The following is a 27,241-nucleotide window of genomic DNA, read 5'->3' as shown; positions in this document are numbered from 1 at the left end:
GTGTGTTTTCTAGTGCACCATACAATACAATCTCAGATAATGTTCTGTGAACCTATGTTCAAGTAATAGCCTTGTATTGCATGTCTCTGTCTTATTATATTTCACACTTACGGTTTATAGCTCTATATAAGCATTAGCTAAACTTTGTAATTATTGTTATCCCATTTTTCTGAAGGTGATATTGATACAAAGACATATTGAAGGCTAGTTGTTGCCACTGAAGCATAATAATGAGTACGGATCCACGCCCAGGTGCACCACCCTCTGAGAAGGTAAGAGAGGACAGCTGTCTGCAGTCTCCTTAGCTAAGATACGGCTGTGTCTACACTGCAGTTACATATCCTGTGTAGTGCTGGCCTGTACCAGCTGATTCAGGCTTGTGGGGCTGTTTAACTGCAGTGTAGACATTCGGGCTTGGGCTGCAGCCCGAGTTCTGGGACCCTCCCACATCACAGGGTCCTAGAGCTCGGGGTCCAGCCTAAACAGCCCCTTAGCCCGAGTCCTGAGAGCCTAAGTCAGCTGGCATGGGCCAGCCGCAGTTTTTTAATTGCAGTGTAGACATACCCTACAGTATATGTGCATATGGCCCAGGCAGAATCTGACTCTCAGTAACTCGTCCCAGGCCATAGAGTGGATTCCAGTGCTGAACTGGGACTAGAACTCAAGAGTCCCTAGCTTTCGGTCTCATGCTTTGTAGTTGACGGTTCCTAAAGAACAACTGTGTGCTGACTGACAGCAAAACATCCATGCCTGCATACAGCCATACCATCGGGGTCAGATCAGACTGGCTCATAGCATGCAGTTACCTTTTCTTTTGAGGATGCTCTTTTTTATAAAGCAAATGAAGACTTTAGCTCTTAGTGTTTGCCAAAATAATCTTCCAAGAGTGAAACAACTGTCAGTCGCTGCAGCAGAGTCCACCCTCCTTTGCGAGAAGCTTCAAACAATAGCCCTGGAAGGTGCAAACTGCCTCTCTTCATCTCAATGGGATAGTATCTTAGCACCATAAGTGTGATCATACGGATGTCATCATTCTTTGCTATTTCTCTTCTGATCACACAAGAAAGGAGAGAGGTGGGGATCAGCTGCTGTCTCCGTGTGAGGAGCGTATGAAGATCTGCATAGTCTCCTGTAGTGGTATGTCTTTATGGTGTCTGTATAAGGTAGTAATTGCTAGGGGAGAAGGGAAGAGCAGCTCGGGACAGCGTCACTGGGTTATGCTTTTGATTTTAAACAATTCGACCCCACCCAACGTGCCATTTAAAGACTAGTTCATAGTTGTCTATTTCATAGACATGAATACCCACTGCTATAGACAAAGAAGAGCAAGGATTAATTCAGAACCACCCTTTTAAGCAATGAAGGATGGCATAAATATGCTGTTCAGCTGCATGTTGTAATTGAGAAAATGCTGTTTAAACTAGTTTGAGATCCACTGCTCGAATTTTAGAAAGGTGAGGTTTTGGCTATGACTCAGTAGGATAGGAAAGAAAGGTACACATGTACCTTCTGGCTATTTAAGGAGAGTAATGATGGAAACTGTTATTCACAGGGACAGGGAACAAACACAGTACATTACTTTTTTTCATAAACATTCAAACTCACTAGAGGCCAAAACACATGTATGAGAGAATTCATCCCAGGTGTAACGTCAATGAAGTTACAAGAGGGATGAATGTGGTCCATATACGTTCAGAATATCTGCTGGATGTGTGGGTAATGCTGTTTAAAATAAAATTCAGATGACTGCTGCTGTAAGGTGCTCTTCTGGTGAAAGGGTCGCTCTGTGGCTAAAGCAAAGCCACAAAGTGAGGCATTAGACAATCTGGGTTCTCATCCTGGATCTACCACAGAATTCTGTGAGACCTTAGGCAAGTCATTTATCTTCTTTCTGCATCAGCTTCCCCATCCATAAAGTAGGTGTAATAATGTTTAGCTACCTCACAGGGGGTTTTAAGGCTGAATTTGTTGACATTTCAAATGTGCATTGAGATTCTTTGGTGGAAGTTACTGCAGAAGTTCAAAATGATAATCTCACTATTCTTATGTAATACTTGTAATCAAATAGCACACAGGGGCCTCACTGTGCTGGATGCTATACACAAAAAAAGTTAGAGGCAGACTTTGTCCTGAAGAGATTACACTCTAAGGCCCTAGTCCTACAAGCTGATCTACATGGGTGGACGTTTAGTCCTGTTTGGAGCCCCCATTGAAACGCACAGGTCTCTACACAGATCACCTTGTAGCGGCTGTAAGGCTCTGTCTATACTGTAGTTTTTTGCAATGATGTAACCACATCAATGTAGCTAATCAGGTGCAAGGGACAAGTGGAGATGTGCTGGGTAAGATGCAGTTTGCACTAATGTGATTTACTCTTGTAAGTTAGTGGTGTAAATTTCCCTGTTTTGCACTAGTTCATTGAGTCTACATCATAAGTTTCCATCAATTTAACATACATGTAATCACATCTTTGCAAATGGCCCTTCTAGACAAACTATGTGTTAAAATAGGGTACAACCAGTGGATGTAACAAACACACAGAGAGAGTAGGAGAAAAGGATAAGGTAACTGTTTTATGAACAAGTAGCTACATAGGACAGCTAGGAGTACAATTTGCAGTGTTCTTTTATCTGAAGATATAAAAATCCAAGAGACACTATTGCTATCTGTAATCCCAGACTACTCATGGAATAAAGAATAGGTAGAGCACTTCACTCTACTTTCACTCTGTACCTATGGCAGGAAAATTGTTTCTAACTTTTCACTGATGGCCAAAGAGGATAACCACATTTGTGAAAACACCCAAGTGGTTTGTGATATTGTACTATGATCACATAAAAAAATGTGACATTACTTCATGCACAGAGAATGGAGCAAACTAACATTCTCCTCAATATAATCTTATTGTCTCAGGTGTTTTTTAAAGTTGCCCAGTGGAATGAGGAAGAAACTCAAATCCAATATAACTAAGAGTTCTGTTTGGGTGAGTTTCAGGAATCAGACAACAGATCTGTTGTATACAATGAAGAGGAAGTTAAAATGATTCTAGAAAAAACTTTCCAAAAATGTATAGTGTAAGGTTCCGTGCAGGGAAGAATATCAGTAGGATTTAAAAAGTTTTGTAAGTGTCTGTCTGCATGTATTCTGCCTTGGCAGATGTTGGTCTTGCTACACTATTCACAACTCCCTTGCCTTGAAAGTTTCATTTGGTGGATTTTATGAGATTTTCTTTTACGGGGCTTATATAAAAGAGAAGGTAAATCTTTGTATGGGGACAGATGGTACTTTTACATTTCAAAATGCTTTACAGATGTTGTCTTTGGAGCTGCCATATCTACCTGCACTTCTTTCTAGTTTTTATTATTTTTTTCCTGCAGATCTCCAAGAATTTTACAAAGGATTTAAATCACATTATCCGCATTTTACAGATGGGAAAAGTAAGGCACAGGGAGGTAGAGTGGCTTGCCCAACATCACCAAGAAGTCTGCTAGCATAGCTGAGGTTCCAATCCACTGTTTGATCCAGTGGACCACACTACCTCTCTGTTTAGCAGTGGGAAATATCTTTGCTTCCGTGCTATTGACTAGAACATGCCTAAAGTATACATTTTTCAGGGCAGGCTTTGTCTCTTTGTTATATATTTGTACAGTGCCTACCACAATGAGGCTGGAGCCTGTAGGTGCTAATCCAATACAAATAAATAATATTGATAATAATAAGACTGCATTACATATTTTATGAATATCCTTTCACATTTTAAGTGAACATGCTTCAGCTATGTTCAGACCCTTCTTGTATTGGCTGTCTGAAAATAGTCTAACATACAACTTAATAGGAAGGACAGTCCAGTGGTTAGGGGCCCTAGCCAGTTATTTTGAAGACCCAGATTGAATTTTCTGGTCTTCTTCTGCCTTTCTGAGTATGGAAAATTTATGCAGGTTCAAATTTCTAAAGATATTTAGGTGCCTAACTTGTATTGGTTTCAGTAGGCATTAAACACCTTTAAAAATTTGGCCCTTCGGCCCTGTGCCTCACATTCCCATCTATAAAATGGGGATAAAAGCACTTTAAAGTTTGTAAGGTGCTCAGATACTATCGTAAGGGAGGGGATATAAGTATCTATGAGAAACAACTTTACTAGCAAGAATATGGGCTGAAAATTTAAACTAATATTGCAGAATATTCATATAAAACACAATTTAAATTCAGGTTTCAGAGTAGCAGCCGTGTTAGTCTGTATCCGCAAAAAGAACAGGAGTACTTGTGGCACCTTAGAGACTAACAAATTTATTAGAGCATAAGCTTTCGTGGGCTACAACCCACTTCTTCGGATGCATATAGAGTGAAACATATATTGAGGAGATATATATACACACACATACAGAGAGCATGAACAGGTGGGAGTTGTCTTACCAACTCTGAGAGGCCAATTAAGTAAGAGAAAAAAAACTTTTGAAGTGATAATCAAGATGGCTCAGTACAGACAGTTTGATAAGAAGCAAGTGTGAAAATACTTACAAGGGGAGATAGATTCAATGTTTGTAATGGCTCAGCCATTCCCAGTCTTTATTTAATCCTGTGTTGATTGTGTCTAGTTTGCATATCAATTCCAGCTCAGCAGTCTCTCGTTGGAGTCTGTTTTTGAAGTTTTTCTGTTTTAAGATAGCCACCCGCAGGTCTGTCATAGAATGGCCAGACAGGTTAAAGTGTTCTCCCACTGGTTTTTGAGTATTATGATTCCTGATGTCAGATTTGTGTCCATTAATTCTTTTGCGTAGAGACTGTCCGGTTTGGCCAATGTACATGGCAGAGGGGCATTGCTGGCACATGATGGCATATATCACATTGGTAGATGTGCAGGTGAACGAGCCCCTCATGGTATGGCTGATGTGATTAGGCCCTATGATGATGTCACTTGAATAGATATGTGGACAGAGTTGGCATCGGGCTTTGTTACAAGGATAGGTTCCTGGGTCAGTGTTTTTGTTCAGTGATGTGTGGTTGCTGGTGAGTATTTGCTTTAGGTTGGGGGGTTGTCTGTAAGCGAGGACAGGTCTGTCTCCCAAGATCTGTGAGAGTAAAGGATCATCTTTCAGGATAGGTTGTAGATCTCTGATGATGCGCTGGAGAGGTTTTAATTGGGGGCTGAAGGTGACAGCTAGTGGTGTTCTGTTATTTTTTTTGTTGGCCCTGTCTTGTAGGAGGTGACTTCTGGGTACTCGTCTGGCTCTGTCAATCTGTTTTTTCACTTCAGCAGGTGGGTATTGTAGTTTTAAGAATGCTTGATAGAGATCTTGTAGGTGCTTGTCTCTATCTGAGGGATTGGAGCAAATGCGGTTATATCTTAGAGCTTGGCTGTAGACAATGGATCGTGTGGTGTGTCCTGGATGGAAGCTAGAGGCATGTAGGTAAGTGTAACAGTCAGTAGGTTTCCGGTACAGGGTGGTATTTATGTGACCATCGCTTATTAGCACAGTAGTGTCCAGGAAATGGACCGCTTGTGTGGATTGATCTAGGCTGAGGTTGATGGTGGGATGGAAATTATTGAAATCATGGTGGAATTCCTCAAGGGCTTCTTTTCCATGGGTCCAGATGATGAAGATGTCATCAATGTAGCGCAAGTAGAGTAGGGGCGTTAGGGGACGAGAGCTAAGGAAGCGTTGTTCTAAGTCAGCATATATCTACCAATGTGATATATGCCATCATGTGCCAGCAGTGCCCCTCTGCCATGTACATTGGCCAAACCGGACAGTCTCTACGCAAAAGAATTAATGGACACAAATCTGACATCAGGAATCATAATACTCAAAAACCAGTGGGAGAACACTTTAACCTGTCTGGCCATTCTATGACAGACCTGCGGGTGGCTATCTTAAAACAGAAAAACTTCAAAAACAGACTCCAACGAGAGACTGCTGAGCTGGAATTGATATGCAAACTAGACACAATCAACACAGGATTAAATAAAGACTGGGAATGGCTGAGCCATTACAAACATTGAATCTATCTCCCCTTGTAAGTATTTTCACACTTGCTTCTTATCAAACTGTCTGTACTGAGCCATCTTGATTATCACTTCAAAAGTTTTTTTTCTCTTACTTAATTGGCCTCTCAGAGTTGGTAAGACAACTCCCACCTGTTCATGCTCTCTGTATGTGTGTGTATATATATCTCTCCTCAATATATGTTTCACTCTATATGCATCCGAAGAAGTGGATTGTAGCCCACGAAAGCTTATGCTCTAATAAATTTGTTAGTCTCTAAGGTGCCACAAGTACTCCTGTTCTTTTTTATTTAAATTCATAATCTCAAGTCTAATTTTTAGAGGTGTGCTGATTTGGTCAATGAATGGAAATACATTGTGTAAATTAAAGGTCTATCCAAACAGCTCAATTTCAAAATTCAAAGTATTGCATACTCAGAACAATATCTGCACTAATATCATTCAACTTTTTTTGGATAAACAGTGAACAATTTTTTAGCAATCATAAGCAATTCAAACAATTTGCAAGCAGAGAAAAAAAGGCTAAATTTGATTAATAAATATTTTGTTGTGAATCACTCAGCTCCACGATAGGCTGAGAACTATTTGCGGAATTATTATTATATGCAGAATTATTTTGCATAACAAATACATTTGAGAAAATCACCATCAGTGCATGGGCAATTTGCAAAGAGAAAAAGAGATTAAATGAATTCAATAAGCAAGGATGCTCCCATCACTGCAGTTAACTGTTTCAATCTCCTGTTGCCAGCAGAGCAACTAGAGAGCTGCCAGTGCATTGCAATATGTGTAGCAATAAGTGCTTTGCAGCCTGTCTTACGCTGGATACAACAGCATCTGAATACAGTAGGAGGTCTGACTGGAATAGGCAGGCTGACATCCCCAGCAGCTAAAAACTAAAGGGAAGAAAATTGATAACCAAAGGCATTGCCAGTTTGGTATTTATTCTTGAACCTGAAAATCCCCTGTGAGTAACTTCCCTATTAAACAATTACAATCACACATCTATTTCATATCAGATTTTTCTTCCTACTAAATGTATCAGGTTCCTTCCTTTCTCCTGTTTAGTTAGTCTTTCTTCTCCATTTTCCTTTTTTTGTTGCACCCCCTTTTGTGTGCTGACTCATTAACACATAAACATGTACCATTTGGCTACTCCCACTCTCGTTTCCTAGGCCATTCATATGGAGTTTTGAGATATGAGGCAAAATGTCCCCCCCCACAGCCCATCACCATGTGCAGGGTGAATGCAGACAACGTGTGCATGTGGGACACAGAGCAGCTTCATAACCACTCATAGACTCAGACTCATAGACTTTAGGGCCAGAAGGGACCATCGTCAGGGCCGGCTCCAGGCACCAGCTTACCAAGCAGGTGCTTGGGGCGGCCACTTCGGAGAGAGGCGGCACGTCCAGCTGTTCGGCAGCAATTCGGCGGACGGTCCCTCACTCCTGCTCGGAGCGAAGGACCTCCCGCCGAATTGCCGCCGCAGATCGCAATCGCGGCTCTTTTTTTGTTTTGTTTTGTTTTTGTTTGTTTGGCTGCTTGGGGCGGCCAAAACCCTGGAGCCGGCCCTGACCATCGTGATTATCTAGTCTGACCTCCTGCACATTGCAGGCCACAGAAGCTCACTCACCCACTCCTGTAACAGACCTCTCGCTGAGTTAGAGGTAATAGACCTCTCAAATCATCGTTTAAAGACTTCAAGTTACAGAGATTCCACCATCTACACTAGTTTAAACCTACAAATGATCTGTGCCCCATGCTGCAGATGAAGGTGAAACTGCCCCCAGCGTTTCTGCCAATTTGACCCAGGGGAAAATTCCTTCCCAGCCCCAAATATGGCAATCAGTTAGACCCTGAACATGTGGGCCAGACCCACCAGCCAGCTACCTAGAAAAGAATTATCTGTAGTAACTTAGAGCCCTCCCCATCTAGTGTCCCATCCATAGCTGCTATTCCAGTCCCTAGGCTGAAATAAAGATCACACCCTATATACTTTTGCAGGAGTTTGTGTCCACTTGATCTGCTCGAGTACAGATCCGGACGTCTCTCCCTATGAAAGTGCATTTAGCAAGGCATAGAAGATCTTCCAGATATGCAGAGGCTGCTCTGCACAGCTGTTCTGGTACTGTAGGCTTTTCCATGACACAAAGGGCCTTGAATGGGTGAATTTCAATCTCAACCATAAGGTGAATTTCATCTTTAGAACAGGTTTCTTAGGGCAAAATGAGTGCAACAATCTGGCAGTTTCCCCCCCCCCTTTTTGTTGACACGTGCATATATTGCACTTTATTTACTGTAGGTCTGAGCACTTTCACAGCACTCAAATCTAAGTGAAGGACACTGATTTTAATGGACTTAATGCACAATACAGGAACTGCCTAGCTAATGATGTATCACATTTTCTATATCACCCATCTCCTGTACCTCACACCTGACCTTGAACCCCCCACTATGAATCAGAGGGTGTTGAGTCTTGCTACTCATTCACAGACTGATCCAACTCTCAAGGAAGTTAATGGTAATACTCTCATTAGCTGTCAGATCAGGCTTTCAAGTCTCAATTCAACAAACCCTTAAGCACATGCTGGACTTTAAGCAAATGTTTCTGTCAATCTCTGTTCAACAAAGCACTTAAGCACCTGCTTAAATTCCACTTAAGTTAATAGGACTTAATCACATGGTTAAATGTGTTAATGAATAGAGATGATCTTAAGCACATGTTTAACTCTAAGCATTTGCTTATATGTTTTGAGGAATCAAGACCTTAGTGCGTGACTTACAAAGCTGAACTGCTGAAAAAGGTGTATAGCACCAGCTGCAGCAAGGATAATATTTAAAATCTTCATTAGCTTTATCCTTAATGAGTTATCACCAGCACTTTCTTAAATCTGAAACACTGACCTTCTTCTGTGCTTTTTTGGTTTTGTGCATTAACAGCATTTTTGCTTAATACCAATCTGAAAAAGGCTGAGGAGATTGCTTTTCAAGCTTTCATTTGAATTCTAACAATGAAATACATGTATTTTACTTCTAAAACCTGCTGAGAGTGTGAAACACATGACTGTAGTGAAAAAGACACTTTGTCAAGATGACACCTTAACAGTGCATATGTATGATCCTACCCTGATGATTTGCTTGCCATGTTTGCTTAGTTTGTCAGAACAAGGTCCTGTTTGTTTGTTTGTTTAATTATTCCCAGTCCTGTAAGGTCAATAGGGTGACTCTAATTCTCAAAGAGTGTGAAAAAAATAAAGCAACCCAGCATGTAATGATATTTTGGTAGCATATGCTCATCTCCATAAACAACTGTTCACGTGCATCATTCTTCCATATCTAGCCCAGTCCAGCTCCCATTGAAATAGACAGAAAAAGTCCCATTGAATAGATTGTACCAGTAGACTAGACCCAGTTTGATTCTGTTGCACAAAAGTGGGATAAGTCTGCATTAGTATTTCAGCCACAGAAATCACTGATGTCTTCTGTAAGAAACAAAAAGTGCTAATGCACCTCCTGTGAGGAAGTGATAGAGCCTAATGCAAATTGGAGTATTTAGGGTTGGGAGAACATGCTTGTGCTGAATTCTGAATCTATAAAAATTTTGACTTGACTATTACCTCATTTGCATTCTGCTGAAGACAGACGGTACGAATGAGCAGAGGGGAAGCAGAGAAAAATGTGAGTGATAAATGGAGGCAGTAGAAGGAGGAGCAAAACACAGAAAAAACTATTGAGATAGTGGAAAAAATGTGCAGAGATGAAAGAGAGAAAAAAATCAATGCATTATAGGCTAGATTTTCAGAAAAAAATTGTGTGTAATTGCATGTCTAATTGTGCATGCAGTTGCTAAGATTAGTTTAATTTTGTAATGCATGACAAATGCACATGCAATTGAGAAATGCATACACATAAGGCACTCAGCCATACCTGTAATTTTGCACATGCCATTCTATGCACTTTGCTGAGTTTCAGTCTAAGTATACAATTAAATTTTTTTAAAAATCCCTAATACAAGCTTATTGTCACCTAGAATATATTGGTTTAATTGTATATCTGTTGGAGGGAAGGGGAAGGGAGAGCATTGGTTTAAATTACAGCAAAGATAGGTTTGTGAACTTGAACTAGTATTGCAATTCCAACAAATCCAAATGCTAGTTAGAGATGTTTGCAAAACTATTAAGAGGTTAATCTATCTTTACTCATCAGTTTAAAGGATCAAGAGGATATAATCAGAAACAGTGTGAACTATTGTCAGGTGTCAATTAAGACTGTGTATAATCAGTGTTGCCAGATTTGCAAAAAGTGGGGAAAATGTGTTGTTTCCGCCATGTATTTTTCTATGTCAGAATTGATTTTTCTGCCTTTGACAGAGTCAGATTTAGGATTCAGGGCATCCAGCCCCTCATGCTCTTCTTTCCATAAACCTTGTTAATTTCCACTTCTTCTCTTTACATGATGGATGCACATAGACAATAACAGTCCACATAGTCCTCCATTAAATCTGAGGCTGTCCTGTAAGTTGTTGACTCACCAAAAATCAGGTGCCACCCTGGACTGTGAGTTTCTTTGATTCCAAAAGCTGAATCTTCCCTGGCACAAAAGTTATGTGAGGGCCAAAATCTGTTGGCCTCCTTTTTCTGTTCCTGGAGGAAATAAAACATAACTCTGTAAAGAATCTTCAAATTTTCAACTTGCCTCTTACTTCCAACTCCTTGCCCCCTAATCTACTTGGACTGTTTAATAAGTCTTCAGCCTCCCAGTAGTCAATTTGGGTGTCCTGCAACATCCTTACAGCCAGCAACATATTTGAGACACACTTGTTTGACAAACAGCTCCCAGCAGCCATAAGCACACTCCTGCCTGGAGTCTTGTTTATTTTGCATTGCAGTTTGTGCAGCTACATTACAGTCCCTCTTTCAAAATACACTCCTCGAATGATGTCAAATGGATCTCTGACAAAATGCAGACACAGAGAGCCTTGGGATTGCATTAGATACACCTATGTGTATATGCCTGCTGCGCGTACACCCATGGTTATGATTCTTGAGGAATCAAGTAGGTGGCTTTACTATTGCAAATATTCCTTAGGCATATACAAGAGCCCTGAACACAGGCAATTATCTAAAGATATCCTCATTTACTCTTCACAAAAAAGCCTTTCCACCAGGCAATTCCCTAGATTCATCTGTACAAACAGGGCTATGGCATATGTTATATAACACCTTCCCATCTGACTGGAGATGTGGGAGCTAATGTGAGCATTTTAATAGGCTATTTTTTAAAGATTTATAACACTGTTCCAAGACAAACATCACCCTGCTTCTTAGAGTATGATTGTGTGAGAGAGAGAGACAGGGGTTTACCAAATTATTAGAGCAAAGAGATTATGATTAAACAGTAATTATACTGATTTGTGTAAGGCAAGTTTTTTTTTCCTTTCAGAAATAAGGGTTTACTGAATTCTATCAAACAGAGAATAAATAAATAACAGTATCATCTTTTCTGAAGTGACTGGTGACTGCAGTGCATGACTGTCAAGAATGTAGCTTTGTAAAGCAGGTACACAGAGTGAAAGGATTCAGTTCGTGCTATTCTGCATATGCTAATTAAAATGGTCAGCCTGTCTTTTTAAACTTGCTGTTTAAGCTTAGTGCACAGCCTCTGGATGGTGCTAGAACACGGCCTCCGAGTAGTTGTGCGAGCCTGCAGCATCCTGACTTTCAAGCTGCTATTTTTCAAATATAAATTAATTATATTAAATACATTCTTGATTCTAATTTGATACGGCAGGTGTCTAGTTTCCTTTCTCACTGTTGTGATGTCAGACATCAGCCTCACAAATAAAGGTGATACGCTAAAAGAGGAATGCTGGAATGGTCCCTGGGGCACCTTCTTTATGTTCAACCACTTGATTCAGGATCCCTGCAAGGTATTTTATACTGGTCCCTTTACATTTCTCTGATCAGTAGCATTATACTTCTCAAACTATCAAGAGTCAAAAGTGGGATGCAATCTGTGCCAAACACTCAGAATGAGGGACAGAGAATAATGATGCTTAAAATGATGTGAAATCCATTCCTTTAGTGTGAATAGCTCTTTCTATAATTTCTTAATTCTTTAATTCTGGTGAAAATAATTTTCAACAACAAATGTGCTGGGACACCGAATCTCTGTGGAAAATAGGTAACATTGGGACTAAAATGACCGCCATACCTTGAAATGAAGTAGGCTTGAGAGAGATGAATATCATACCCATATGGAACCAGATGTTTATTGTAGGGCATAGATTTAAAAGTTAATGTTAAATTCATCTAGATTTTATTTGTCTTTACCTTTTACCATTTTTTTTTTTTTAATGTTGAGAGTACCAGCCATTGAGTTTTGAAAGGACAGCGGTACCACTTGATTTGAAGTCTCCTTCCTTCAGAAACACTTCAGTCCATTTTACAACTGATATATGAAATTTAAATAATCTGTTGTGTTAAGGATTTAGGCCAAATATTTCAAACTTCAGTGCCTTAGGTTAGGCAACTAAATTTAAAGTTAGGTACCTAAATAAGTGGCCTGATTTTCAGCTCACAGATGTTATTGAAGTAAACAGGATCTGCAGCTCTTATCGTCTTTGAAAATCAGGCCAGTTAGTTAGGTTCCTGAATATGGATTGAGGGGTAACATTTTCAAAAGTGACTAGGGAGCTAGCTAGAGTGAGATATACCTATCTCAGAGACCTGGAAGGTCATTGAGTCTAGCTTCCTGCTTTCACTAGCAGGACCAAGTACTGATTTTGCCCCAGATTCCTAAGTGGCCCCCTCAAGGATTGAACTCATAAGCCTATGTTTAGCAGGCCAATGCTCAAACCACTGAGCTATCCCTCCCCCCAAAGCTAATGGAAAGTCAGTGTAATTTAGGCTCCTAATTCACTTAGCTACCTTTGAAAAATTTACATTAGCTGCCCATCTTTAAGCGCCCAAGCTTGAAGGTACTTCCTTATAATACTAAGCATTTAATGGGCAGTGAATGCAGAAGCTGTAACATAGCATTTGGCTGACTCAAGCTTTTCTCCTGTACAGAAATTGGCTTGCCTCTTACCCTGTGACATACCATCTCAGTGGTAAACACTCTCCAGAACCCTTTTTGAAAGGATGATTCATCCCTGGGGTATTTTTAGGAATTTTTAACTTGAATTTAGCTTAGTGTGCTAGTAGCCAATAAACAGAGCTGAGACAAGCTTTGAGTAGTCACACATAAACCATTCTCAATGCTATAATTGTACTACATTATCTTGGTCAGTAGACTGAGTCATCTGCTGGTTAAGCAGAATGGAAAAACAGCATAAGACTGTTGCTACAACAGGGAGTTTGATAAGACGTTAAAGAAATCACTACCAGTAGCTGGATTATATTTATCTTCACAGGATTACACCTGCCTGTTCCAAGCACAACTAGCAATATGTGGATGATTTTTGCAAAGTCACTGCCAGTCTTGTCAGCATTACACAAATTTTAGTCCCCATATCAGAAGAAAATATAGTGTAATATACTATCATACCTTTTTTGAGCAAGATTGACTCCAGATAGTACCCATTCTATCTGAAAGGAGAATGAAACATAGCATGCCAAGCATAGTGAATTGTAAGTGTCTTATGTCCCTTTTCTTTGCTAAAGATTGGAATGATGCCAAACGTGCATGTGTGTGTTAGCAGCTGAATTCCAATTCAAGCCAAATACAAATCTGAAATACTTTTTGCAGCAGTTAGCCTAGCAGCCTGCTAGTGAGTAAGTGACATTTTACACCATCCTCGGGGCTGTGAAACAGAATCCAGGCTTTGGCAGCCAGAGCAGGGGAACTCCACCTCACAGAGTACAGAAAGCGATGAGTTACAGGAACTTGGCAAAGTCGTAGGACCATCTCAGACTCCCACGGAAAGCAATAAGATACCAGGATCCCAATTTACACAAGTATCAGGAACATGCTCTCCTTTCACCTCCCAGTTCACAAATGTAGTAGAAACCAGGGATATAAGTCACCATATTCCTCTATGGAAAATAATTCTTTGCATTTCTACAGTGCATTCCATCCAAGGACCTCCAAGTGCTTTAACTAACTGCCATGAAATAAACCTCACAACACCCCAGGGAGACAGATATTATTATTTGCCTTTACAAATGGGAAAACTGCAAAACACAGAGGGGATGCCCAAGGTTACAAAGCCAGATCCAGCAGAGCCTGTAACAGAAAAGTGGTCTCCTAGCTCCCTGTCCTGTGCTTTAAAGATTACAATATGCTGCCTCTCATGGTGATGGTCTGACTCAGACATCACACACTATATGTATACACTGCAATTAAACACCTGTGGCTGGCCCATGAGGCTTGGGCTTTGGGACTGCAAAATTGCAGTGTAGATGTTCAGGCCTGAGCTGGAGCCTGGGCTCTGAGAACCTCCTCCCAGCAAGGTCCCAGAGCTTGGGCTCCAGCTGGAGCCAAAACGTCTACACTTCAGCTTTATAGCCCTGTGGCCTGAGCCCATGAGCTTGAGTCAGCTGACATAGGCCAGCCACAGGTGTTTAATTGCAGTGTAGACATACCTATAGTGGCCCAACTTCTTTGGCCCAGATACACAATGCTTCTCAGTGCTTCTGTTAGGATGGCGCATTTATGCACTGCCCTGCATGGAGGACAGATCAAAAACCCTGCTTTGATCAAAAACCCTGCATTGGTCCTGCTTTGAGCAGGGGGTTGGACTAGATGACCTCCTGAGGTCCCTTCCAACCCTGATATTCTATGATTCTAACCCAAATCTATGTCCTTACTAAGAATATATCCATATTTTTATCTAAATCTCTCTCTCTCTCCCTCTCCCCCCCTTTCCCTCTCCCTCTCTCTCTCTGTATATATATAAATATAAATACTATATATATATATATAGAGAGAGAGAGAGAGAGAGAAAATTACATGCAAAAAGCTTTGTTGTAAGAACATTAAGGCTGTAGCTAGAGCTAGTCAGGAATTTTTCAGTGAAATATTTAACAGTTGGTTTTGATTAATTGTGGAATAAAAATTGGGGGGGAAAGTTTTGTAATTGTCTAAATGTCCCCTTTCAACATTTTCAAACCATTTTGGTTTGAAATGGCATTTTCATTTTAAAATTTAAGTTAATTATAGTTTTAAAATGTTTTTTTAAAGTCAAAACTGAAACAAAAACATTTCAAAAGTTTCTGCATGAAGTGTTTCAGTTGACCCTAACCAAAATTATATTCAGATTGTTGATTCTTGAAAAATTGTCCAGTTTTTTTATCCTGAGTCAGGAAGGGACATTTATTTTAAATCTCAAAAACTTTCCTGGGATGGGGAAACCATTTCTTGCCCAGTCTAGCTGTAAACCCAAGTACTCAGAAGTTAGGAAATGCAGGAATTAAGACTGGCTGTCCTGCACTCTCATCTCTACATCTACCATTTAAGGAGCTTATTGGGGGCTGGGATAATGCTCTAGGCAGTTGGCGTTTAACGATGTCTATGGAGAAGTAGGGCTGCTGAGAGCAGGTTCGGGCCCCGGTGAAAAAATTTTTTCGGGCCCCCCAGCAAGGGCGGACCGGCTAAACAGGGCCGACGGGGGGGAAGCCGGGCCCCCTTCTGGACCGCTGGGCTCCGGTAAGGCGATGAGGCGGGGGGGGAAGCCGGGCCCTGGGCCCCCTTCCGGCTCCCCCCCCCCCTCGTCGGCCCTGTGGAGGAGCAACATGTTCACTGCAGATAGAATCTTCAGAGATTTTAGCAACTAGGGCATATCTGCATAGGGAGTTAGTCCAGAGTAAATTAGGGTGTGAATTTAAAGCACACTAGCTAGACTCTAAAGCTCAGTAAAGTGAGCATGTACAAATGACAATTTGTAGAGCCAAATAACTACAAAAGTTCTCTGACCCCAGGACTATCTCTCTGCTAGATTATAAATTCCTGATCAAATGCATGGAGGTTCTAGAGCTCTTTGAAGAACAGTTGGGTAAAAAATAATTAACTTTGATGAAACTACCTATTTTCCCTAACCACATTCTTGGAAATGGCTGAACCAATTTCACTGAAACATTAAAATAAAAATTCGGCCTCCAGCAGATACCCAGCATGGAAACTTTCAGCCCAAAGCAACTGAAAACAGGGGCTTGTGGTGGAAAGTGTTAGGCAACCTTAACTTTTGGCATTACTACTGCCTCAGTCTATATGCTCTTCTTGTTACAGGAGAGAAGGAATCACCCCCTACAGTAAAGGAAGAGAAGCCTCGTACCCCTAAGGCTGGGAGGTCTGCTGCCACCACTGCGAATAGGAAACGTAGGGTAGTGGTGGTCGGAGACTCTCTGCTGAGGGGGACGGAGGCGCCCATCTGTCGCCCTGACATTTCATCTCGGGAGGTATGCTGCCTGCCGGGGGCCCGTATCTGAAATGTTACGGAGGCATTGTCGAGGATTATCCAGCCCTCTGACTACTACCCCATGCTACTCATCCATGTGGGCACAAATGATACGGCGAGGTGTGACACTGAGTGGATCAAGAGTGACTACAGGGCTCTGGGAGTACGGGTGTTTTGGGACCGGCTCTGTTCAATATCTTCATTAACGACTTAGATATTGGCATAGAAAGTACGCTTATTAAGTTTGCAGATGATACCAAACTGGGAGGGATTGTAACTGCTTTGGAGGACAGGGTCATAATTCAAAATAATCTGGACAAATTGGAGAAATGGTCTGAGGTAAACAGGATGAAGTTTAACAAAGACAAATGCAAAGTGCTCCACTTAGTAAGGAACAATCAGTTTCACACATACAGAATGGGAAGAGACTGTCTAGGAAGGAGTACGGCAGAAAGTGATCTAGGGGTTATAGTGGACCGCAAGCTAAATATGAGTCAACAGTGTGATGCTGTTGCAAAAAAAGCAAACATGATTCTGGGATGTATTAACAGGTGTGTTGTGAGCAAGACACGAGAAGTCATTCTCCCGCTCTACTCTGCGCTGGTTAGGCCTCAACTGGAGTATTGTGTCCAGTTCTGGGCACCGCATTTCAAGAAAGATGTGGAGAAATTGGAGAGGGTCCAGAGAAGAGCAACAAGAATGATTAAAGGTCTTGAGAACATGACCTATGAAGGAAGGCTGAAAGAATTGGGTTTGTTTAGTTTGGAAAAGAGAAGACTGAGAGGGGACATGATAGCAGTTTTCAGGTATCTAAAAGGGTGTCATAAGGAGGAGGGAGAAAACTTGTTCACCTTAGCCTCTAAGGATAGAACAAGAAGCAATGGGCTTAAACTACAGCAAGGGAGGTTTAGGTTGGACATTAGGAAAAAGTTCCTAACTGTCAGGGTGGTTAAACACTGGAATAAACGGCCTAGGGAGGTTGTGGAATCTCCATCTCTGGAGATATTTAAGAGTAGGTCAGATAAATGTCTATCAGGGATGGTCTAGACAGTATTTGGTCCTGCCATGAGGGCAGGGGACTGGACTCGATGACCTCTCGATGTCCCTTCCAGTCCTAGAATCTATGAATCTATGAATCTATAACATAATCGAAAATGAGTTGTATAGAATGCTCATACCTTTGTGCAGTATTTCACCATATGATATATTTATTATTGTTTTAGTACCTCTGTTCATAATATGACACTGTTATTTCTCATTGTGGGAAATACCATCTTTATGAAATAACTTCCCAATACTACCAAGCATGATACTGAACCTCAGGAGACAGATTATAACAGCGAAAGTTCAGACCCATCAGAAAGCTTCTATATTGTTTTAATATAAATACTATATTTTTTCTAAATAGTTCTGTTAGTGTAACCAAAACATTATATTTAAAACAATTGATAACATTTACATTAAAGCAATTTTGACACTCCAATTTTTCAGTGTCTTGTAAGAGAAGCTGAATTTTCTCTGCCTTAATCTGCTTCATGGGACTATGAAAATGGTGGATTCCTATGCGAGAGCTAATTATATATCAGACACATTTAATGACTTCTCCCTTTTTGTAATCAGCTATTTTGATAATATATTTTTCCTCCATCAGAAATCACTTATGTGAATTTCATTTTTATAATTTTATAATTGGGTTTTTATTTGCCATACAGGCCATTAATCTGTGACAAATCTCAGTTGCAAAGATTTACAAGACTAAGGAAAAGAATGGAAACTATACAACCGAAAGTCTTCTGCAGCCACACCTATGTGTCATGCCTAAGAATTATGATCCCACAGGCTCTACAGGTTTTTCTAGTTCTTCAACTATAAAGAGGACTTACATAAATACTCTCACCAGCTTTATTGTTATTGCTCTGTTCTTTGTCAATGAGATACTGTTCATCAAAAGAGTTCTTCCTGAAAGTCACTCTGGAGGTAAGGCTACCTCCTAACCTGAGAAGAATAGTCACACTACTGCACAGACATGAAGTGCTTGCTGTTCTTTCATTTCTTCCTCCATTGAACAACAAGAATTTGTATAAGAACAAATGCAATGTCTTGCAGTAGGTATCACCCATGGAGGCAGTGAGCAGTATGGCACTAAGAATGCTCCAGTAATTCCAGTTAAAAACAATCTCCTGCAAAATTACAGAGAAAGAATTGACTTGGAATTGACTGGCAAAGGAAGCAATGAAATGGTAGACTTTTCTCCATGCTGTGCTGCTGCTTTATGTCTTTGTTTGTTGGGAACTATTTGGTGCAAATTCAACAGGGATCCACTTTATAGAACATGCCAAAATTGGAGGGGGAGCAACATGCAAAAGGATAGAGCCAAAATGCTAAATGATTGAGTGGGAGTAAAAATCCAGGAAACTCAGAGAGATAGTTTACTAAAAAATGTACAGTCCTAAACCCAAAGGCTAAAACAGGGGAAGATAACTAAGCTGCTGAAAGCATAGTATGGAAGTGAATTTTTCATGTATCTTTCTATCAATGGGAAATAATCACACATTTCTTCTCCATACCAGTTATCCCAAACAACATGAAGCTAAACATAGCCACTATTTGTTAGAATGGCTTCAGGCAAATGTGTTACCCACATACACATATTTTTGGAATTGCTCACAGACCCCAAACTTATACACAATAGCAAAAGACCTTCAGTACACAGTTTGATAAAAATCCAGTATCCTGTACTCTGACAAATATCCTTGGCTCCTTTAAGAATAATGTAGGATGTCTTTCAAAACGTGAATGAGAACATCCACAGTTATATTAGATAAGGGGGAAAATAGAAGGTATAAACACTATTATTCTTCAAGACATGAGCCAACCTCTGAGGGTATGCCTACACTGCACAGTTAAGCAGGGTCTTACCTGGGGTTTAGCCTTCATTCCCACTTCTGTGCACACAGAAAAGTCCTTGACCCAGGTTTGCAGGTGTTTTATACCCAGGCTAGTTTACCTGACTGGGGCTGTGGGTAGAACACAGCCTCTGCTTTTTAACTCATGCTGGAACCAGCCCATTTTGCAGTGAAGATGCAGGCTAAATCAGTCACACACTGATAGTCCTCCAATGGCCTTCTCACAGTTCTCATGAAGAACAGGTAAGTTATCCCATAATTGACATAACTGCCTGGGAAAGAATCCTAGAGCATCTCAACACAAAAGCAATGGGATATGCCCCCAGACGGGGTGAGTATAGAACCAGTAAGCCCACAGTAACATGGATTTGGCTTTGCAGTGGGGGCACTCACACCTGTGCTAGGCTGACCTGTGTCAATCACCAGATTAAGTGTGCAGTATCGTTGAAGCCATAATGACAGCCATCATTCTATAATTGTCCACTATAGCTGGGGTTCTCAATCTTTTTCTTTCTGAGACCCTCCCCAACATGATATAAAAACTCCACGGCCCAGCTATGCCACAACAACTGGTTTTCTGTATATAAAAGCCAGGGCCGGTGTTAGGGGTTAGTAAGCAGGGCAATTGCCCAGGGCCCCATGTCACAGGGGCATCGTGAAACTAAGTTGCTCAGGCTTTGGCTTCAGTCCCAGGTGCTGGGGCTTGTGGCCTCAGTGTGCAGTCCCATGTGGCAAGGATTCGGCTTTCTGGCCTGGGCCCTAGCAAGTCTTATGCTGGCCATGCTTGATGGACCCCTGAAACCTGCTCACGGTGCCCCGGGGGGCTCCAGACCCCTGATTGAGAACCACTGCACTATAAAGTTTCTTGCACTCTTATCTGGAACATCTGGTACTAGACATTGTCAGAGATAGATACTGGATGAGAGGGTTCATTCGTTTGATTCACGTTAACAATCCTTAGACTCCTTTGGTGGTTGCTCTCACCATATTATGGCTCATCCAGACAAGCATTTATTTAAGATGTGGCTACACAAGACATAAGTAATACAAGACACAGAATAAACTTCAGCCTGAATCTGGCAATCCCAGGACCATTGTCAGGATGTTAGGGCCTTACCACTTAGAGCATGTAAGAGTATAAAACAGTAGAAAAACAGTAGAATCAAACACTTGCCCCACACTAAAACACAAACACCAAAATGAGCCTGGTTTTCCAGGGAAGTATGACATCTTAAGTGCTTACTCATATGTATATCATAGCAATCACTGTACATACACAAATTCACCTGCTATTTTACTTGTTTACAGATTGATTTATTACCCTATCTACTGTCTGGACTGCCAACTCTCAGTGTAAGAATGGGTCATAATTATCTGTGTGTTCCTGCCTGTTTACATCACTTACCTATATAACTTTACATGTATTTATGTATCTCTTTTTGCTTTTTTTCTCTGTGCCTTATTTTAACAATGTCTTCGAATCAGCAATAAACAAAAATTAAAATCTGCTTGTTTAATGCAAGACTCCCTGATTCCCTTGTGTGTCTGTAGCAACACTAATCTGCCCAAAGTCTTCCATCTCCACCCCCACTCATATCAAAATGAAATCATGATTCATTCCATGGTGCTTTTCTGCTGAACGTTGGCTTATTTTTCAACAGCTCCATGTTGAAATATGACACCTCCACTTGGACACTCTTCAGACTTCAGGGCAGTTTACAACAGAGATTTCCTTTTCAGTCTCTGTTATTTATGAGCTGCTTGGCATCAGTGAGTAAAACAGTTTTTAAGAGATAATGGTACTTTTTAGAGACATTCCTTATTAATTGGGTTTAAAGCATTTCTGGTGATAATGCAGTAACAACTGTTTTATAGTGGCCCAGTAACAGTTTTAACACTCCCAGTTGCTGCTTCATTTATTGAACTGTGACCAGGAAGGAAATGGGATAGCAGAAGGAGGAAAGAAAACAGAAAACTGAATTTCCAGTTGTGTATAACAGATGCCTAGCTCCAGAAATTGCCACAGCTGGAAAACTTATTTTTCTAAAACAGTAGATTCAAAAGCTACTGAAAAGCAACCTCAATGTATAGGAGGTTTCTCTAATTAACATGGTTTAACATCACTTACAGTAACACCCAAGGAAGTGGTAACCTTTCAAATGCCCTTTACTCAAGCTGTTGACTTGACAAGGATATTCATTCTTAATGCCTTTCAAGAAATCATGGAAGACCTTTCTTCAGTAAATTGGGAATAGAGAGCAACTGTACACAGATTCAAGTATCAGAGGCGTAGCCGTGTTAGTCTGAATCTGTAAAAAGCAACAGAGGGTCAGGTGGCATCTTTAAGACTAACAGAAGTATTGGGAGCATAGGCTTTCGTGGGTAAGAACCTCACTTCTTCAGATGCAAGTAATGGAAATCTCCAGAGGCAGGTATAAATCAGTATGGAGATAACGAGGTTAGTTCAATCAGGGAGGGTGAGGTGCTCTGCTAGCAGTTGAGGTGTGAACACCAAGGGAGGAGAAACTGCTTCTGTAGTTGGATAGCCATTCACAGTCTTTGTTTAATCCTGATCTGATGGTGTCAAATTTGCAAATGAACTGGAGCTCAGCAGTTTCTCTTTGGAGTCTGGTCCTGAAGTTTTTTTGCTGTAAGATGGCTACCTTTACATCTGCTATTGTGTGGCCAGGGAGGTTGAAGTGTTCTCCTACAGGTTTTTGTATATTGCCATTCCTGATATCTGACTTGTGTCCATTTATCCTCTTGCGTAGTGACTGTCCAGTTTGGCCAATGTACATAGCAGAGGGGCATTGCTGGCACATGATGGCATATATAACATTGGTGGACATGCAGGTGAATGAGCCGGTGATGTTGTAGCTGATCTGGTTAGGTCCTGTGATGGTGTTGCTGGTGTAGATATGTGGACAGAGTTGGCATCGAGGTTTGTTGCATGGGCTGGTTCCTGAGTTAGAGTTGTTATGGTGCGGTGCGTGGTTGCTGGTGAGAATATGCTTAAGGTTGGTGGGTTGTCTGTGGGCGAGGACTGGCCTGCCTCCCAAGGTCTGTGAAAGTGAGGTATCATTGTCCAGGATGGGTTGTAGATCACTGATGATGCGTTGGAGAGGTTTAAGCTGGGGACTGTAGGTGATGGCCAGTGGGGTTCTGTTGGTTTCTTTTTGGGGCCTGTCTTGTAGCAGGAGGCTTCTGGGTACACGTCTGGCTCTGTTGATTTGTTTCTTTATTTCCTTGTGTGGGTATCGTAGTTTTGAGAATGCTTGGTGAAGATCTTGTAGGTGTTGGTCTCTGTCTGAAACTGAAACTGAGGAACCACCTGATCAGCATCCTATACAGCAAACAGAAAAACATCAAGAAAGAGCTCTCCAACCTGGAGACTTTCATAAATAACCAACCCGCCACACAAATGGACTTTACTAAAATAAGACAGGAGATCTACATTACACACTTAACCTCTCTACAAAGGAAAAAGGACCGTAAGCTGTCTAAAATCCTACCTGCCACATGGGGCCACAACAGGGGTACCCCTAACCCACCCAGCAATATCATCAATTTATCCAGCTACACACTCAACCCAGCAGAAGAGTCTGTCCTATCTCGGGGACTCTCTTTTTGCCCCAGCACCCCCACGAACATGATACAATTCTGCGGTGATTTGGAAGCCTACTTTCGCCGCCTCCGACTCAAAGAATACTTTCAAGGTAACACTGAACAGCGCACTGATACACAGATACCCTCCCACCAACAACACAGGAAGAAGAACTCCACATGGACTCCTCCTGAGGGTCGAAATGACAGTCTGGACCTATACATAGAATGCTTCCGCCGACGTGCACAGGCAGAAATTGTGGAAAAACAACATTGCTTGCCTCATAACCTAAGTCGTGCAGAACGCAATGCCATCCACAGCCTCAGAAACCACCCTGACATTATCATCAAAGAGGCTGATAAAGGAGGTGCTGTTGTCATCATGAACAGGTCTGACAACCAGAAGGAGGCTGCCAGACAACTCTCCAATACCAAATTCTACAGGCCACTTTCCTCAGATCCCACTGAGGAATACACTAAGAAACTGCACCATCTACTCAGGACACTCCCTACACTAACACAGGAACAAATCAACATACCCTTAGAGCCGCGACCGGGGTTATTCTATCTACTACCCAAGATCCACAAACCCGGAAATCCTGGACGCCCCATCATCTCGGGCATTGGCACTCTCACTGAAGGACTGTCTGGATATGTGGACTCCCTACTCAGACCCTACGCCACCAGCACTCCCAGCTATCTCCGTGACACCACAGATTTCCTGAGAAAACTACAATGCATTGGTGACCTCCCAGAAAACACCATCCTAGCCACCATGGATGTAGAGGCTCTCTACACAAACATCCCACACACAGATGGAATACAAGCTGTCAGGAACAGTATCCCTGATGATGACACAGCACAACTTATTGCTGAGCTCTGTGACTTTATCCTCACGCACAATTATTTCAAATTTGGTGACAATATATACCTCCAGACCAGTGGCACCGCTATGGGCACCCGCATGGCCCCACAATATGCCAACATTTTTATGGCTGACCTGGAACAACGCTTCCTCAGCTCTCGTCCACTCACGCCCCTTCTCTACCTACGCTACATTGATGACATCTTCATCATCTGGACCCATGGGAAGGAGACCCTGGAAGAATTCCACCATGATTTCAACAGCTTCCACCCCACCATCAACCTCAGCCTGGACCAATCTACACAGGAGGTCCACTTCCTAGACACCACCGTACAAATAAGTGATGGCCACGTTAACACCAACCTATACCGAAAACCCACCGACTGCTACGCCTACCTTCATGCCTCCAGCTTCCACCCCAGACACACCACACGATCCATCGTCTACAGCCAAGCACTGAGGTACAATTGCATCTGCTCCAACCCCTCAGACAGAGACCAACACCTACAAGATCTTCACCAAGCATTCTCAAAACTACGATACCCACACAAGGAAATAAAGAAACAAATCAACAGAGCCAGACGTGTACCCAGAAGCCTCCTGCTACAAGACAGGCCCCAAAAAGAAACCAACAGAACCCCACTGGCCATCACCTACAGTCCCCAGCTTAAACCTCTCCAACGCATCATCAGTGATCTACAACCCATCCTGGACAATGATACCTCACTTTCACAGACCTTGGGAGGCAGGCCAGTCCTCGCCCACAGACAACCCACCAACCTTAAGCATATTCTCACCAGCAACCACGCACCGCACCATAACAACTCTAACTCAGGAACCAGCCCATGCAACAAACCTCGATGCCAACTCTGTCCACATATCTACACCAGCAACACCATCACAGGACCTAACCAGATCAGCTACAACATCACCGGCTCATTCACCTGCATGTCCACCAATGTTATATATGCCATCATATGCCAGCAATGCCCCTCTGCTATGTACATTGGCCAAACTGGACAGTCACTACGCAAGAGGATAAATGGACACAAGTCAGATATCAGGAATGGCAATATACAAAAACCTGTAGGAGAACACTTCAACCTCCCTGGCCACACAGTAGCAGATGTAAAGGTAGCCATCTTACAGCAAAAAAACTTCAGGACCAGACTCCAAAGAGAAACTGCTGAGCTCCAGTTCATTTGCAAATTTGACACCATCAGATCAGGATTAAACAAAGACTGTGAATGGCTATCCAACTACAGAAGCAGTTTCTCCTCCCTTGGTGTTCACACCTCAACTGCTAGCAGAGCACCTCACCCTCCCTGATTGAACTAACCTCGTTATCTCCATACTGATTTATACCTGCCTCTGGAGATTTCCATTACTTGCATCTGAAGAAGTGAGGCTCTTACCCACGAAAGCTTATGCTCCCAATACTTCTGTTAGTCTTAAAGGTGCCACAGGACCCTCAGTTGCTGTACACAGATTGCAATGTAATCACAGGTTCCTCCCTAAATTGCAATACAATGTGGCAATTTGGGTGTTCCACTTTACAAGTTGTTTGTCCAGTTAAAAATAAAAGCAATGACATTACAGTAGTTATTGCTGTTTTATATAATCTTTCCTGGGGTCATGCTCATTAGTATTTGTACTGTCACATACAAATGATGAGTTTGTGCATCCTTGATTCAGCCCAGATTTTTGAAGGTATTTTGGCATTGCTCCTCACAGCATTGCAATGCCTAATTAGTTTAGGAGCCTAAGTCTCACTTTCAAAAGTGACTTAGGTCTTAAGGCTAGAATCACAGAGGGATTTAGGTGACTAATTGCTGCATTAGATGCCTAAACCCAAAACTGAGACCCTCAAAACCCCAGCTCGGCAGCTACCTAACCTAAGTTTCCACTGAGAAAGTCCCCCAGGTACCTAAATGTCTGACAGTGGGTAACAACAAAACTGCCTAAATCCTGATGCTGCCATGCTGCTCAGTGCCTAATCCCAGGTGAGATTCCCACACTAGGCTTTCCTGCCCTACAGGGTACTCTGGGGGTTGGTCTCTCTGGGTATGTCTACATTGCAATGTAAGCCCAGGGATAGCAGAACTTGAGTCAGCCAACCCATGTTAGAGAACCTGGGGCTTTAGTGTCTACACTAATTCTTAACAACATGTTAATTTTCTAATCCAAGGTTTGAACCTGGGGCTCTGGGGTCCACACTGCAGCACACAGACCCAAGTCAAACCAAACGTATCCCAGATGCTCTTGAGCACCTCAAAATATGGTGGCTGTATAGCCTTTTTTGTTTGTGGTGCACTGCAGGAAAACTTTACTGCTCACCCTCCATTTTACAGGAAGTTGAACAGCCCGCTAACACATCCTGCTGAGTGACATGGAGGAGACCCCTTTTCAAGGAGTTCTCTTGTTTGCACTTTTACTGTGTCAGGAAATGGGCAGAGCTTCGAACTGGATGCTGCTGCTGAGTATAGTCATCATAGTGGCTGATGTCACCTATGTAGACCCGCGCTTCTGGCGCAGGGCCACAAGCACAAACTGGTGGGATCACACTGTCATGCACTGGGATGATCAGCAGTGGGTCCAGAGCTTCTACATGAAGAAAGCTCCTTTCGGGAGCTTTGTGAGCAGCTTGCCCCAAACCTCCTGTGTAAAGACACACACGAGGTCATCCTTGTCAGTCCAGAAGCAGGTTGCTATAACCGTCTGGAAGCCAGCTACTCCAGACTGCTACAGGTCCATTGTCAACCAGTTTGGTGTTGAGAAATTGACTATAGGTAAAATGGCAGTGGAAGTTTCTGAGGCAATCAGGCATGTAGTTTACCCCAAGGTGGCAGACATTAATATTCCTGAAATAATTGCTGTCTTAGAGAGAATGCATTGGGGCCATTGATGGGACTCATGTGCCCTCCTCGGGGATCACATGAGGACATAAACCACAAAGGGTACTACTCCATTTTTATGCAGGCCTTTGTGGACCACAGAGGGTGATTTATGAATGTCAACGTGGGCTGCCCTAGAAAAGTTCATGATGCAAGGGTTTTTCACTGATCAGCAGTCTATATTCATGGACAGGCTGGGACTCTATTTCCACCAAATGACGTTGTCATAAATGGAGTTACTGTTCCCTACTGTTATTATGGGGGAACCGTGTACCCACTTTTGCCTTGGCTTATGAAACCATACCCTGATTTCAGAGGCCCTGGCAATTACACTCCCAGCAGGTGTAGAATGTGATGTGGGCAGATTGAAATCACACTGGAGATGTCTACAGATCTGTTTGGGTGCCAGTGTCATTAATACTCTCTGTGGCTTGCTGCATGCTTCATGAGTTTTATGAAGCCAGAAGGAGCCATTCCCCTGTGAATAGACCCGTGACAGCAAGTGGTTGCTGAATCTGTATGCTCAGCCAGAAAGTGAACCTATCACAGTTGGAGCTGGATACACCCAGG

The sequence above is a fragment of the Emys orbicularis genome, chromosome 2 (genome assembly GCF_028017835.1).
Source record: "Emys orbicularis isolate rEmyOrb1 chromosome 2, rEmyOrb1.hap1, whole genome shotgun sequence".
NCBI lineage: Eukaryota > Metazoa > Chordata > Testudines > Emydidae > Emys > Emys orbicularis.
The sequence above is the reverse complement of the archived record's forward strand: the minus strand, read 5'-3'. Positions refer to the sequence as shown.